Source organism: Oncorhynchus gorbuscha, linkage group LG06 (genome assembly GCF_021184085.1).
Source record: "Oncorhynchus gorbuscha isolate QuinsamMale2020 ecotype Even-year linkage group LG06, OgorEven_v1.0, whole genome shotgun sequence".
Taxonomy (NCBI): domain Eukaryota; kingdom Metazoa; phylum Chordata; class Actinopteri; order Salmoniformes; family Salmonidae; genus Oncorhynchus; species Oncorhynchus gorbuscha.
The window spans coordinates 98,416,081-98,431,097 of record NC_060178.1 but is presented as its reverse complement, the minus strand read 5'-3'; positions in this window follow the sequence as shown (position 1 = coordinate 98,431,097).

Sequence of the window (15,017 nt, the reverse complement as noted above, 5' to 3'; positions counted from 1 at the left end):
TATACATCTGGTCTGGGTTCTGTGATAGACATCTGGGATATACATCTGGTCTGGGATCTTTGATAGACATAATAATAATAATAATAATAATAATAATCTGGGATATACATCTGGTCTGGGTTCTGTGATAGACATCTGGGATATACATCTGGGATATACATCTGGTCTGGGTTCTGTGATAGACATGTGGGATAGACATCTGGGATATACACCTGGTCTGGGTTCTGTGATAGACATCTGGGATAATAATCTGGTCTGGTATCTTTGATAGACATCTGGGATATACATCTGGTCTGGGTTCTGTGATAGACATCTGGGATATACATCTGGTCTGGGTTCTGTGACATACATCTGGGATATACATCTGGTCTGGGTTCTGTGATAGACATCTGGGATATACATCTGGTCTGGGATCTTTGATAGACATCTGGGATATACATCTGGTCTGGGTTCTGTGATAGACATCTGGGATATACATCTGGGATATACATCTGGTCTGGGTTCTGTGATAGACATCTGGGATATACATCTGGGGTATACATCTGGTCTGGGATCTTTGATAGACATCTGGGATATACATCTGGTCTGGGTTCTGTGATAGAAATTTGGGATATACATCTGGTCTAGGTTCTGTGATAGACATCTGGGATATCTGGGATATACATCTGGGCTGGGTTCCGTGATAGACATCTGGGATATACATCTGGTCTGGGTTCTGTGACATACATCTGGGATATACATCTGGTCTGGGTTCTGTGATAGACATCTGGGATATACATCTGGGATATACATCTGGTCTGGGTTCTGTGATAGACATCTGGGATATACATCTGGTCTGGGTTCTGTGATAGACATCTGGGATATACATCTGGTCTGGGTTCTGTGATAAACATGTGGGATAGACATATGGGATATACATCTGGTCTGGGTTCTGTGATAGACATCTGGGATATACATCTGGTCTGGGTTCTGTGATAGATATCTGGGATATACATCTGGTCTGGGTTCTGTGATAGACATCTGGGATATACATCTGGTCTGGGTTCTGTGACATACATCTGGGATATACATCTGGTCTGGGTTCTGTGATAGACATGTGGGATAGACATCTGGTCTGGGTTCTGTGATAGACATCTGGGATATACATCTGGTCTGGGTTCTGTGACATACATCTGGGATATACATCTGGTCTGGGTTCTGTGATAGACATGTGGGATAGACATATGGGATATACATCTGGTCTGGGTTCTGTGATAGACATCTGGGATATACATCTGGTATACATCTGGTCTGGGTTCTGTGATAGACATGTGGGATAGACATCTTGGATATACATCTGGTCTGGGATCTTTGATAGACATCTGGGATATACATCTGGAATAGACATCTGGTCTGGGTTCTGTGATAGAGATCTGGGATATACATCTGGTCTGGGTTCTGTGATAGACATCTGGGATATACATCTGGTCTGGGTTCTGTGATAGACATTTGGGATATACATCTGGTCTGGGTTCTGTGATATACATCTGGGATATACATCTGGTCTGGGTTCTGTGATAGACATCTGGGATAGACATCTGGGATATACATCTGGTCTGGGTTCTGTGATAGACATCTGGGATAATAATCTGGTCTGGTATCTTTGATAGACATCTGGGATATACATCTGGTCTGGGTTCTGTGATAGACATCTGGGATATACATCTGGTCTGGGTTCTGTGACAAACATCTGGGATATACATCTGGTCTGGGTTCTGTGATAGACATCTGGGATATACATCTGGTCTGGGATCTTTGATAGACATCTGGGATATACATCTGGTCTGGGTTCTGTGATAGACATCTGGGATATACATCTGGGATATACATCTGGTCTGGGTTCTGTGATAGACATCTGGGATAGACATCTGGGATATACACCTGGTCTGGGTTCTGTGATAGACATCTGGGATAATAATCTGGTCTGGTTCTTTGATAGACATCTGGGATATACATCTGGTCTGGGTTCTGTGATAGACATCTGGGATATACATCTGGTCTGGGTTCTGTGACAGACATCTGGGATATACATCTGGTCTGGGTTCTGTGATAGACATCTGGGATATACATCTGGTCTGGGATCTTTGATAGACATCTGGGATATACATCTGGTCTGGGTTCTGTGATAGACATCTGGGATATACATCTGGGATATACATCTGGTCTGGGTTCTGTGATAGACATCTGGGATATACATCTGGGGTATACATCTGGTCTGGGATCTTTGATAGACATCTGGGATATACATCTGGTCTGGGTTCTGTGATAGACATCTGGGATATACATCTGGTCTGGGTTCTGTGATAGACATCTGGGATATACTCTGGGATATACATCTGGTCTGGGTTCTTGATAGACATCTGGGATATACATCTGGTCTGGGTTCTGTGATAGACATCTGGGATATACATCTGGTCTGGGTTCTGTGATAGACATCTGGGATATACATCTGGGATATACATCTGGTTCTGTGATAGACATCTGGGATATACATCTGGTCTGGGTTCTGTGATAGACATCTGGGATATCTGGGATATACATCTGGTCTGGGATCTGTGATAGACATCTGGAATATACATCTGGGATAGACATCTGGTCTGGGATCATCTGGTCTGGGTTCTGTGATAGACATCTGGGATATACATCTGGTCTGGGTTCTGTGATAGACATCTGGGATATACATCTGGTCTGGGATCTTGATGATAGACATCTGGGGGATATACATCTGGTCTGGGTTCTGTGATAGACATCTGGGATATACATCTGGTCTGGGTTCTGTGATAGACATCTGTGATATACATCTGGTCTGGGTTCTGTGGGATAAACATCTGGGATTCTGTGATACATCTGGGATATACATCTGGTCTGGGTTCTGTGATAGACATCTGGGATATACATCTGGGATATACATCTGGTCTGGGATCTTTGATAGACATCTGGGATATACATCTGGTCTGGGTTCTGTGATAGACATCTGGGATATACATCTGGTCTGGGTTCTTTGATAGACATCTGGGGGTTCTGTGATAGACATGTGGGATATACATCTGGTCTGGGTTCTGTGATAGACATCTGGAATATACATCTGGGATATACATCTGGTCTGGGATCTACATCTGGTCTGGGTTCTGTGATACATTTACATTTACATTTAAGTCATTTAGCAGACGCTCTTATCCAGAGCTGACTTACAAATTGGTGCATTCACCTTATGACATCCAGTGGGACAGTCACTTAACAATAGTGCATCTAAAACTTAGGGGGTGGGTGGGAGGGATTACTTAACCTATCCTAGGTATTCCTTAAAGAGGTGGGGTTTCAGGTGTCTGGGAAGGTGGTGATTGACTCTGCTGTCCTGGCGTCATCTGAGGGAGTTTGTTCCACCATTGGGGGCCTGGGCAGCTGGGAACAGTTTTGACTGGGCTGAGACGGGAGCTGTACTTCCTCAGTGGTAGGGAGACAGCAGGTCAGAGGTGGATGAACGCTGTACCTTTGTTTGGGTGTAGGGCCTGATCAGAGCCTGGAGGTACTGAGGTGCCGTTCCCCTCACAGCTGGGTTCGTGATGGGATAGCACCATGGTCTTGTAGCGGATGCGATTCAACTGGAAGCCAGTGGATATAATCGGGTCTGGAGCTGGATGACATCTGAGAGAACATCTGGTCTGGTTGAACACCAGACGGGCTGCGGCGTTCTGGATGAGTTGAAGGGGTTTAATGGCATAGGCAGGGAGCCCAGCCAACAGCGAGTTGCAGTAATCCAGACGGGAGATGACAAGTGCCTGGATTAGGACCTGCGCCGCTTCCTGTGTGAGGCATCTGGGATATACATCTGGTCTGGATGTTGTAGAGCATGAATATACAGGAACTGGGCCACATCTGCCTTGATGTTAGTTGAGAACGACAGGTGTTGTCTGGGATCACGCCAAGGTTCTTGGCGGTCTGGGAGGAGGACACAATGGAGTTGTCATACCGTGATGGCGAGATCATGGAACGGGCAGTCCTTCCCGGGAGGAAGAGCAGCTCTGTCTTGCCTGAGATTCAGCTTGAGGTGGTGATCCGTCATCCATCTGATATGTCTGCCAGACATGCAGAGATCTGATTCGCCAGCTGGTCATCAGAAGGGGAAAGGAGAAGATTAATTGTGTCTGGGTTCTGCATAGCAATGATAAGAGAGACCATGTGAGGTTATGATAGCCAAGTGACTTGGTGTATAGCGGAATAGGAGAGGGCCAAGAACAGAGCATCTGGGGGACACCAGTGGTGAGAGCGCGTGATAGACATCTGGGATACAGATTCTCGCCACGCCACCTGGTAGGAGCGACCTGTCAGGTAGGACGCAATCCATCGTGGGCCGCGCCGGGATGCCTGGGACTCGGAGAGGGTGGAGAGGAGGTCTGATGGTTCTGTGATAGACATCTGGGATATAGATCTAGAAGGATGGAGCAGAGGAGAGAGATTACATCTGCGGGAGCGCCATCTGTGATACAGAGGAGACAGTCTGGTTGAATGACTAGACATCTGAAACCTGACTGATTTGGATCAAGAAGGTCATTCTGGGAGAGATAGCGGGAGATCTGGGGATATACATCTGGTCAAGAGTTTTGGAGAGAAAAGAAAGAAGGGATACTGGTCTGTAATTGTTGACATCGGAGGGATCGAGTGTAGGTTTTTTCAGAAGGGGATGCAACTATACATCTGAAGACGGAAGGGACGTAGCCAACGGTCAGGGATCTGTTGATGAGCAGGTGGGGTATACATCTGGGAGAAGGTCTCCGGAAATGGTCTGGAGAAGAGAGGAGGACATCTGGGATACATCTGGGTCATAGCATCTGGGCAGGTTGTTCTGGCATCTGGCCGGCATCTGGGATCACATCTGGATAGATAGACATAGACATGTGGGATAGACATATGGGATATACATCTGGGATATACATCTGGTCTGGGTTCTGTGATAGACATCTGGGATATACATCTGGTCTGGGTTCTGTGATAGACATGTGGGATAGACATATGGGATATACATCTGGGATATACATCTGGTCTGGGTTCTGTGATAGACATCTGGGATATACATCTGGTCTGGGTTCTGTGATAAACATCTGGCATATACATCTGGGATATACATCTGGTCTGGGTTCTGTGATAGACATCTGGCAGACATCTGGGATATACATCTGGGATATACATCTGGTCTGGGTTCTGTGATAGACATCTGGGATATACATCTGGGATATACATCTGGGATATAGACATCATCTGGTCTGGGATTTTGATAGACATCTGGGATATACATCTGGTCTGGGTTCTGTGATAGACATCTGGGATATACATCTGGTCTGGGATCTTTGATAGACATCTGGAATATACATCTGGGATATACATCTGGTCTGGGTTCTGTGATAGAGATCTGGGATATACATCTGGGTTCTGGTCTGGGTTCTGTGATAGACATCTGGGATATACATCTGGTCTGGGATCTTTGATAGACATCTGGGATATACATCTGGTCTGGGTTCTGTGATAGACATCTGGGATATACATCTGGTCTAGGTTCTGTGATAGACATCTGGGATATACATCTGGTCTGGGTTCTGTGATAGACATGTGGGATATACATATGGGATATACATCTGGTCTGGGTTCTGTGATAGACATCTGGGATATACATCTGGTCTGGGTTCTGTGATAGACATCTGGGATATACATCTGGGATATACATCTGGTCTGGGTTCTGTGATAGACATCTGGAATATACATCTGGTCTGGGTTCTGTGATAGACATCTGGGATATACATCTGGTCTGGGTTCTGTGATAAACATCTGGGATATACATCTGGGATATACATCTAGTCTGGGTTCTGTGATAGACATCTGGGATATACATCTGGTCTGGGTTCTGTGATAGACATCTGGAATATACATCTGGTCTGGGTTCTGTGATAGACATCTGTGATATACATCTGGTCTGGGTTCTGTGATAAACATCTGGCATATACATCTGGGATATACATCTGGTCTGGGTTCTGTGATAGACATCTGGCATATACATCTGGGATATACATCTGGGATATTCATATTGTCTGGGTTCTGTGATAGACATCTGGCATATACATCTGGGATATACATCTGGGATATACATCTGGTCTGGGATCTTTGATAGACATCTGGGATATACATTTGGTCTGGGTTCTGTGATAGACATCTGGGATATACATCTGGTCTGGGATCTTTGATAGACATCTGGAATATACATCTGGTCTGGGTTCTGTGATAGACATCTGGAATATACATCTGGGATATACATCTGGTCTGGGATCTTTGATAGACATCTGGGATATACATCTGGATATACATCTGGTCTGGGTTCTGTGATAGACATCTGGGATATACATCTGGTCTGGGTTCTTTGATAGACATCTGGTCTGGGTTCTGTGATAGACATGTGGGATATACATCTGGTCTGGGTTCTGTGATAGCCATCTGGAATATACAACTGGGATATTCATCTGGTCTGGGATCTTTGATAGACATCTGGGATATTCATCTGGTCTGGGTTCTGTGATAGACATCTGGGATATACATCTGGGTTCTGGTCTGGGTTCTGTGATAGACATCTGGGATATACATCTGGTCTGGGATCTTTGATAGACATCTGGAATATACATCTGGGATATACATCTGGTCTGGGATCTTTGATAGACATCTGGGATATCCATCTGGTCTGGGTTCTGTGATAGACATGTGGGATAGACATATGGGATATACATCTGGTCTGGGTTCTGTGATAGACATCTGGAATATACAACTGGGATATACATCTGGTCTGGGATATACATCTGGTCTGGGTTCTGTGATAGACATGTGGGATAGACAAATGGGATATACATCTGGGATATACATCTGGTCTGGGTTCTGTGATAGACATCTGGGATATACATCTGGTTCTGGGTTCTGTGATAAACATCTGGGATATACATCTGGGATATACATCTGGGATATTCATACATCTGGTCTGGGTTCTGTGATAGACATCTGGGATATACATCTGGGATATACATCTGGGATATTCATACTGTCTGGGTTCTGTGATAGACATCTGGGATATTCATACTGTCTGGGTTCTGTGATAGACATCTGGGATATACATCTGGGATATACATCTGGTCTGGGTTCTGTGATAGACATCTGGGATATACATCTGGGATATACATCTGGGATATTCATACTGTCTGGGTTCTGTGATAGACATCTGGGATATACATCTGGGATATACATCTGGTCTGGGATCTTTGATAGACATCTGGGATATACATTTGGTCTGGGTTCTGTGATAGACATCTGTGATATACATCTGGTCTGGGTTCTGTGATAAACATCTGGCATATACATCTGGGATATACATCTGGTCTGGGTTCTGTGATAGACATCTGGCATATACATCTGGGATATACATCTTGGTCTGGGTTCTGTGATAGACATCTGGGATATACATCTGGGATATACATCTGGTCTGGGATCTTTGATAGACATCTGGGATATACATTTGGTCTGGGTTCTGTGATAGACATCTGGGATATACATCTGGTCTGGGATCTTTGATAGACATCTGGAATATACATCTGGGATATACATCTGGTCTGGGTTCTGTGATAGACATCTGGAATATACATCTGGGATATACATCTGGTCTGGGATCTTTGATAGACATCTGGGATATACATCTGGTCTGGGTTCTGTGATAGACATCTGGGATATACATCTGGTCTGGGTTCTGTGATAGACATGTGGGATATACATCTGGTCTGGGTTCTGTGATAGCATCTGGAATATACAACTGGGATATTCATCTGGTCTGGGATCTTTGATAGACATCTGGGATATTCATCTGGTCTGGGTTCTGTGATAGACATCTGGGATATACATCTGGGTTCTGGTCTGGGTTCTGTGATAGACATCTGGGATATACATCTGGTCTGGGATCTTTGATAGACATCTGGGATATACATCTGGGATATACATCTGGTCTGGGATCTTTGATAGACATCTGGGATATCCATCTGGTCTGGGTTCTGTGATAGACATGTGGGATAGACATATGGGATATACATGTGGGATATACATCTGGTCTGGGTTCTGTGATAGACATCTGGAATATACAACTGGGATATACATCTGGTCTGATATACATCTGGTCTGGGTTCTGTGATAGACATGTGGGATAGACAAATGGGATATACATCTGGGATATACATCTGGTCTGGGTTCTGTGATAGACATCTGGGATATACATCTGTTCTGGGTTCTGTGATAAACATCTGGTCTGGGTATACATCTGGGATATACATCTGGGATATTCATACTGTCTGGGTTCTGTGATAGACATCTGGGATATACATCTGGGATATACATCTGGGATATTCATCTGTCTGGGTTCTGTGATAGACATCTGGCATATACATCTGGGATATACATCTGGGATATTCATCTGTCTGGGTTCTGTGATAGACATCTGGGATATACATCTGGGATATACATCTGGTCTGGGTTCTGTGATAGACATCTGGCATATACATCTGGGATATTCATACTGTCTGGGTTCTGTGATAGACATCTGGGATATACATCTGGGATATACATCTGGTCTGGGATCTTTGATAGACATCTGGGATATACATTTGGTCTGGGTTCTGTGATAGACATCTGTGATATACATCTGGTCTGGGTTCTGTGATAAACATCTGGCATATACATCTGGGATATACATCTGGTCTGGGTTCTGTGATAGACATCTGGCATATACATCTGGGATATACATCTGGGATATTCATATTGTCTGGGTTCTGTGATAGACATCTGGCATATACATCTGGGATATACATCTGGGATATACATCTGGTCTGGGATCTTTGATAGACATCTGGGATATACATTTGGTCTGGGTTCTGTGATAGACATCTGGGATATACATCTGGTCTGGGATCTTTGATAGACATCTGGAATATACATCTGGGATATACATCTGGTCTGGGTTCTGTGATAGACATCTGGAATATACATCTGGGATATACATCTGGTCTGGGATCTTTGATAGACATCTGGGATATACATCTGGTCTGGGTTCTGTGATAGACATCTGGGATATACATCTGGTCTGGGTTCTTTGATAGACATCTGGTCTGGGTTCTGTGATAGACATGTGGGATATACATCTGGTCTGGGTTCTGTGATAGCCATCTGGAATATACAACTGGGATATTCATCTGGTCTGGGATCTTTGATAGACATCTGGGATATTCATCTGGTCTGGGTTCTGTGATAGACATCTGGGATATACATCTGGGTTCTGGTCTGGGTTCTGTGATAGACATCTGGGATATACATCTGGTCTGGGATCTTTGATAGACATCTGGAATATACATCTGGGATATACATCTGGTCTGGGTTCTGTGATAGACATCTGGAATATACAACTGGGATATACATCTGGTCTGGGATATACATCTGGTCTGGGTTCTGTGATAGACATGTGGGATAGACAAATGGGATATACATCTGGGATATACATCTGGTCTGGGTTCTGTGATAGACATCTGGGATATACATCTGTTCTGGGTTCTGTGATAAACATCTGGCATATACATCTGGGATATACATCTGGGATATTCATACTGTCTGGGTTCTGTGATAGACATCTGGGATATACATCTGGGATATACATCTGGGATATTCATACTGTCTGGGTTCTGTGATAGACATCTGGCATATACATCTGGGATATACATCTGGGATATTCATACTGTCTGGGTTCTGTGATAGACATAGGGATATACATCTGGGATATACATCTGGTCTGGGTTCTGTGATAGACATCTGGCATATACATCTGGGATATACATCTGGGATATTCATACTGTCTGGGTTCTGTGATAGACATCTGGGATATACATCTGGGATATACATCTGGGATATTCATACTGTCTGGGTTCTGTGATAGACATCTGGCATATACATCTGGGATATACATCTGGGATATTCATCTGTCTGGGTTCTGTGATAGACATCTGGGATATACATCTGGGATATACATCTGGTCTGGGTTCTGTGATAGACATCTGGCATATACATCTGGGATATACATCTGGGATATTCATCTGTCTGGGTTCTGTGATAGACATCTGGGATATACATCTGGGATATACATCTGGTCTGGGTTCTGTGATAGACATCTGGCATATACATCTGGGATATACATCTGGGATATTCATCTGTCTGGGTTCTGTGATAGACATCTGGGATATACATCTGGGATATACATCTGGGATATTCATACTGTCTGGGTTCTGTGATAGACATCTGGCATATACATCTGGGATATACATCTGGGATATTCATACTGTCTGGGTTCTGTGATAGACATCTGGGATATACATCTGGGATATACATCTGGTCTGGGTTCTGTGATAGACATCTGGCATATACATCTGGGATATACATCTGGGATATTCATACTGTCTGGGTTCTGTGATAGACATCTGGGATATACATCTGGGATATACATCTGGGATATACATCTGGTCTGGGATCTTTGATAGACATCTGGGATATACATTTGGTCTGGGTTCTGTGATAGACATCTGGGATATACATCTGGTCTGGGATCTTTGATAGACATCTGGAATATACATCTGGGATATACATCTGGTCTGGGTTCTGTGATAGACATCTGGGATATACATCTGGGTTCTGGTCTGGGTTCTGTGATAGACATCTGGGATATACATCTGGTCTGGGATCTTTGATAGACATCTGGAATATACATCTGGGATATACATCTGGTCTGGGATCTTTGATAGACATCTGGGATATACATCTGGTCTGTGTTCTGTGATAGACATCTGGGATATACATCTGGTCTGGGTTCTGTGATAGACATCTGGGATATACATCTGGTCTGGGTTCTGTGATAGACATGTGGGATAGACATATGGGATATACATCTGGTCTGGGTTCTGTGATAGACATCTGGGATATACATCTGGTCTGGGTTCTGTGATAGACATCTGGGATATACATCTGGGATATACATCTGGTCTGGGTTCTGTGATAGACATCTGGAATATACATCTGGTCTGGGTTCTGTGATAGACATCTGTGATATACATCTGGTCTGGGTTCTGTGATAAACATCTGGGATATACATCTGGGATATACATCTAGTCTGGGTTCTGTGATAGACATCTGGGATATACATCTGGGATATACATCTGGTCTGGGTTCTGTGATAGACATCTGGAATATACATCTGGTCTGGGTTCTGTGATAGACATCTGTAATATACATCTGGTCTGGGTTCTGTGATAAATATCTGGGATATACATCTGGGATACCCATCTGGTCTGGGTTCTGTGATAGACATCTGGGATACACATCTGGGATATACATCTGGGATATTCATATTGTCTGGGTTCTGTGATAGACATCTGGCATATACATCTGGGATATACATCTGGGATATACATCTGGTCTGGGATCTTTGATAGACATCTGGGATATACATTTGGTCTGGGTTCTGTGATAGACATCTGGGATATACATCTGGTCTGGGATCTTTGATAGACATCTGGGATATACATCTGGTCTGGGTTCTGTGATAGACATCTGGGATATACATCTGGTCTGGGATCTTTGATAGACATCTGGTCTGGGTTCTGTGATAGACATGTGGGATATACATCTGGTCTGGGTTCTGTGATAGACATCTGGAATATACAACTGGGATATACATCTGGTCTGGGATCTTTGATAGACATCTGGGATATACATCTGGGATATACATCTGGTCTGGGTTCTGTGATAGACATCTGGGATACACATCTGGGATATACATCTGGGATATTCATATTGTCTGGGTTCTGTGATAGACATCTGGCATATACATCTGGGATATACATCTGGGATATACATCTGGTCTGGGATCTTTGATAGACATCTGGGATATACATTTGGTCTGGGTTCTGTGATAGACATCTGGGATATACATCTGGTCTGGGATCTTTGATAGACATCTGGGATATACATCTGGTCTGGGTTCTGTGATAGACATCTGGGATATACATCTGGTCTGGGATCTTTGATAGACATCTGGTCTGGGTTCTGTGATAGACATGTGGGATATACATCTGGTCTGGGTTCTGTGATAGACATCTGGAATATACAACTGGGATATACATCTGGTCTGGGATCTTTGATAGACATCTGGGATATACATCTGGGATATACATCTGGTCTGGGTTCTGTGATAGACATCTGGAATATACATCTGGTCTGGTCTGGCTGTGATAGACATCTGTGATATACATCTGGTCTGGGTTCTGTGATAAACATCTGGGATATACATCTGGGATATACATCTGGTCTGGGTTCTGTGATAGACATCTGAGATATACATCTGGGATATTCATATTGTCTGGGTTCTGTGATAGACATCTGGCATATACATCTGGGATATACATCTGGGATATTCATACTGTCTGGGTTCTGTGATAGACATCTGGCATATACATCTGGGATATACATCTGGTCTGGGTTCTGTGATAGACATCTGGGATATACATCTGGTCTGGGATCTTTGATAGACATCTGGTCTGGGTTCTGTGATAGACATGTGGGATATACATCTGGTCTGGGTTCTGTGATAGACATCTGGAATATACAACAGGGATATACATCTGGTCTGGGATATACATCTGGTCTGGGTTCTGTGATAGAGATGTGGGATAGACATATGGGATATACATCTGGGATATACATCTGGTCTGGGTTCTGTGATAGACATCTGGGATATACATCTGGTCTGGGTTCTTTGATAGACATCTGGTCTGGGTTCTGTGATAGACATGTGGGATATACATCTGGTCTGGGTTCTGTGATAGCCATCTGGAATATACAACTGGGATATTCATCTGGTCTGGGATCTTTGATAGACATCTGGGATATACATCTGGTCTGGGTTCTGTGATAGACATCTGGGATATACATCTGGGTTCTGGTCTGGGTTCTGTGATAGACATCTGGGATATACATCTGGTCTGGGATCTTTGATAGACATCTGGAATATACATCTGGGATATACATCTGGTCTGGGATCTTTGATAGACATCTGGGATATACATCTGGTCTGGGTTCTGTGATAGACATGTGGGATAGACATATGGGATATACATCTGGGATATACATCTGGTCTGGGTTCTGTGATAGACATCTGGGATATACATCTGGTCTGGGTTCTGTGATAGACATGTGGGATAGAAATATGGGATATACATCTGGGATATACATCTGGTCTGGGTTCTGTGATAGACATCTGGGATATACATCTGGTCTGGGTTCTGTGATAGACATCTGGAATATACATCTGGTCTGGGTTCTGTGATAGACATGTGGGATAGACATATGGGATATACATCTGGGATATACATCTGGTCTGGGTTCTGTGATAGACATCTGGGATATACATCTGGTCTGGGTTCTGTGATAGACATCTGGGATACACATCTGGGATATACATCTGGGATATTCATATTGTCTGGGTTCTGTGATAGACATCTGGCATATACATCTGGGATATACATCTGGGATATTCATACTGTCTGGGTTCTCTGATAGACATCTGGCATATACATCTGGGATATACATCTGGGATATTCATACTGTCTGGGTTCTGTGATAGACATCTGGGATATACATCTGGGATATACATCTGGTCTGGGTTCTGTGATAGACATCTGGCATATACATCTGGGATATACATCTGGGATATTCATACTGTCTGGGTTCTGTGATAGACATCTGGGATATACATCTGGGATATACATCTGGTCTGGGTTCTGTGATAGACATCTGGAATATACATCTGGTCTGGGTTCTGTGATAGACATCTGTGATATACATCTGGTCTGGGATCTTTGATAGACATCTGGGATATACATCTGGTCTGGGTTCTGTGATAGACATCTGGGATATACATCTGGGTTCTGGTCTGGGTTCTGTGATAGACATCTGGGATATACATCTGGTCTGGGATCTTTGATAGACATCTGGAATATACATCTGGTCTGGGATCTTTGATAGACATCTGGGATATACATCTGGTCTGTGTTCTGTGATAGACATCTGGGATATACATCTGGTCTGGGTTCTGTGATAGACATCTGGGATATACATCTGGTCTGGGTTCTGTGATAGACATGTGGGATAGACATATGGGATATACATCTGGTCTGGGTTCTGTGATAGACATCTGGGATATACATCTGGTCTGGGTTCTGTGATAGACATCTGGGATATACATCTGGGATATACATCTGGTCTGGGTTCTGTGATAGACATCTGGAATATACATCTGGTCTGGGTTCTGTGATAGACATCTGTGATATACATCTGGTCTGGGTTCTGTGATAAACATCTGGGATATACATCTGGGATATACATCTAGTCTGGGTTCTGTGATAGACATCTGGGATATACATCTGGGATATACATCTGGTATGGGTTCTGTGATAGACATCTGGAATATACATCTGGTCTGGGTTCTGTGATAGACATCTGTGATATACATCTGGTCTGGGTTCTGTGATAAATATCTGGGATATACATCTGGGATATACATCTGGTCTGGGTTCTGTGATAGACATCTGGGATACACATCTGGGATATACATCTGGGATATTCATATTGTCTGGGTTCTGTGATAGACATCTGGCATATACATCTGGGATATACATCTGGGATATACATCTGGTCTGGGATCTTTGATAGACATCTGGGATATACATTTGGTCTGGGTTCTGTGATAGACATCTGGGATATACATCTGGTCTGGGATCTTTGATAGACATCTGGGATATACATCTGGTCTGGGTTCTGTGATAGACATCTGGGATATACATCTGGTCTGGGATCTTTGATAGACATCTGGT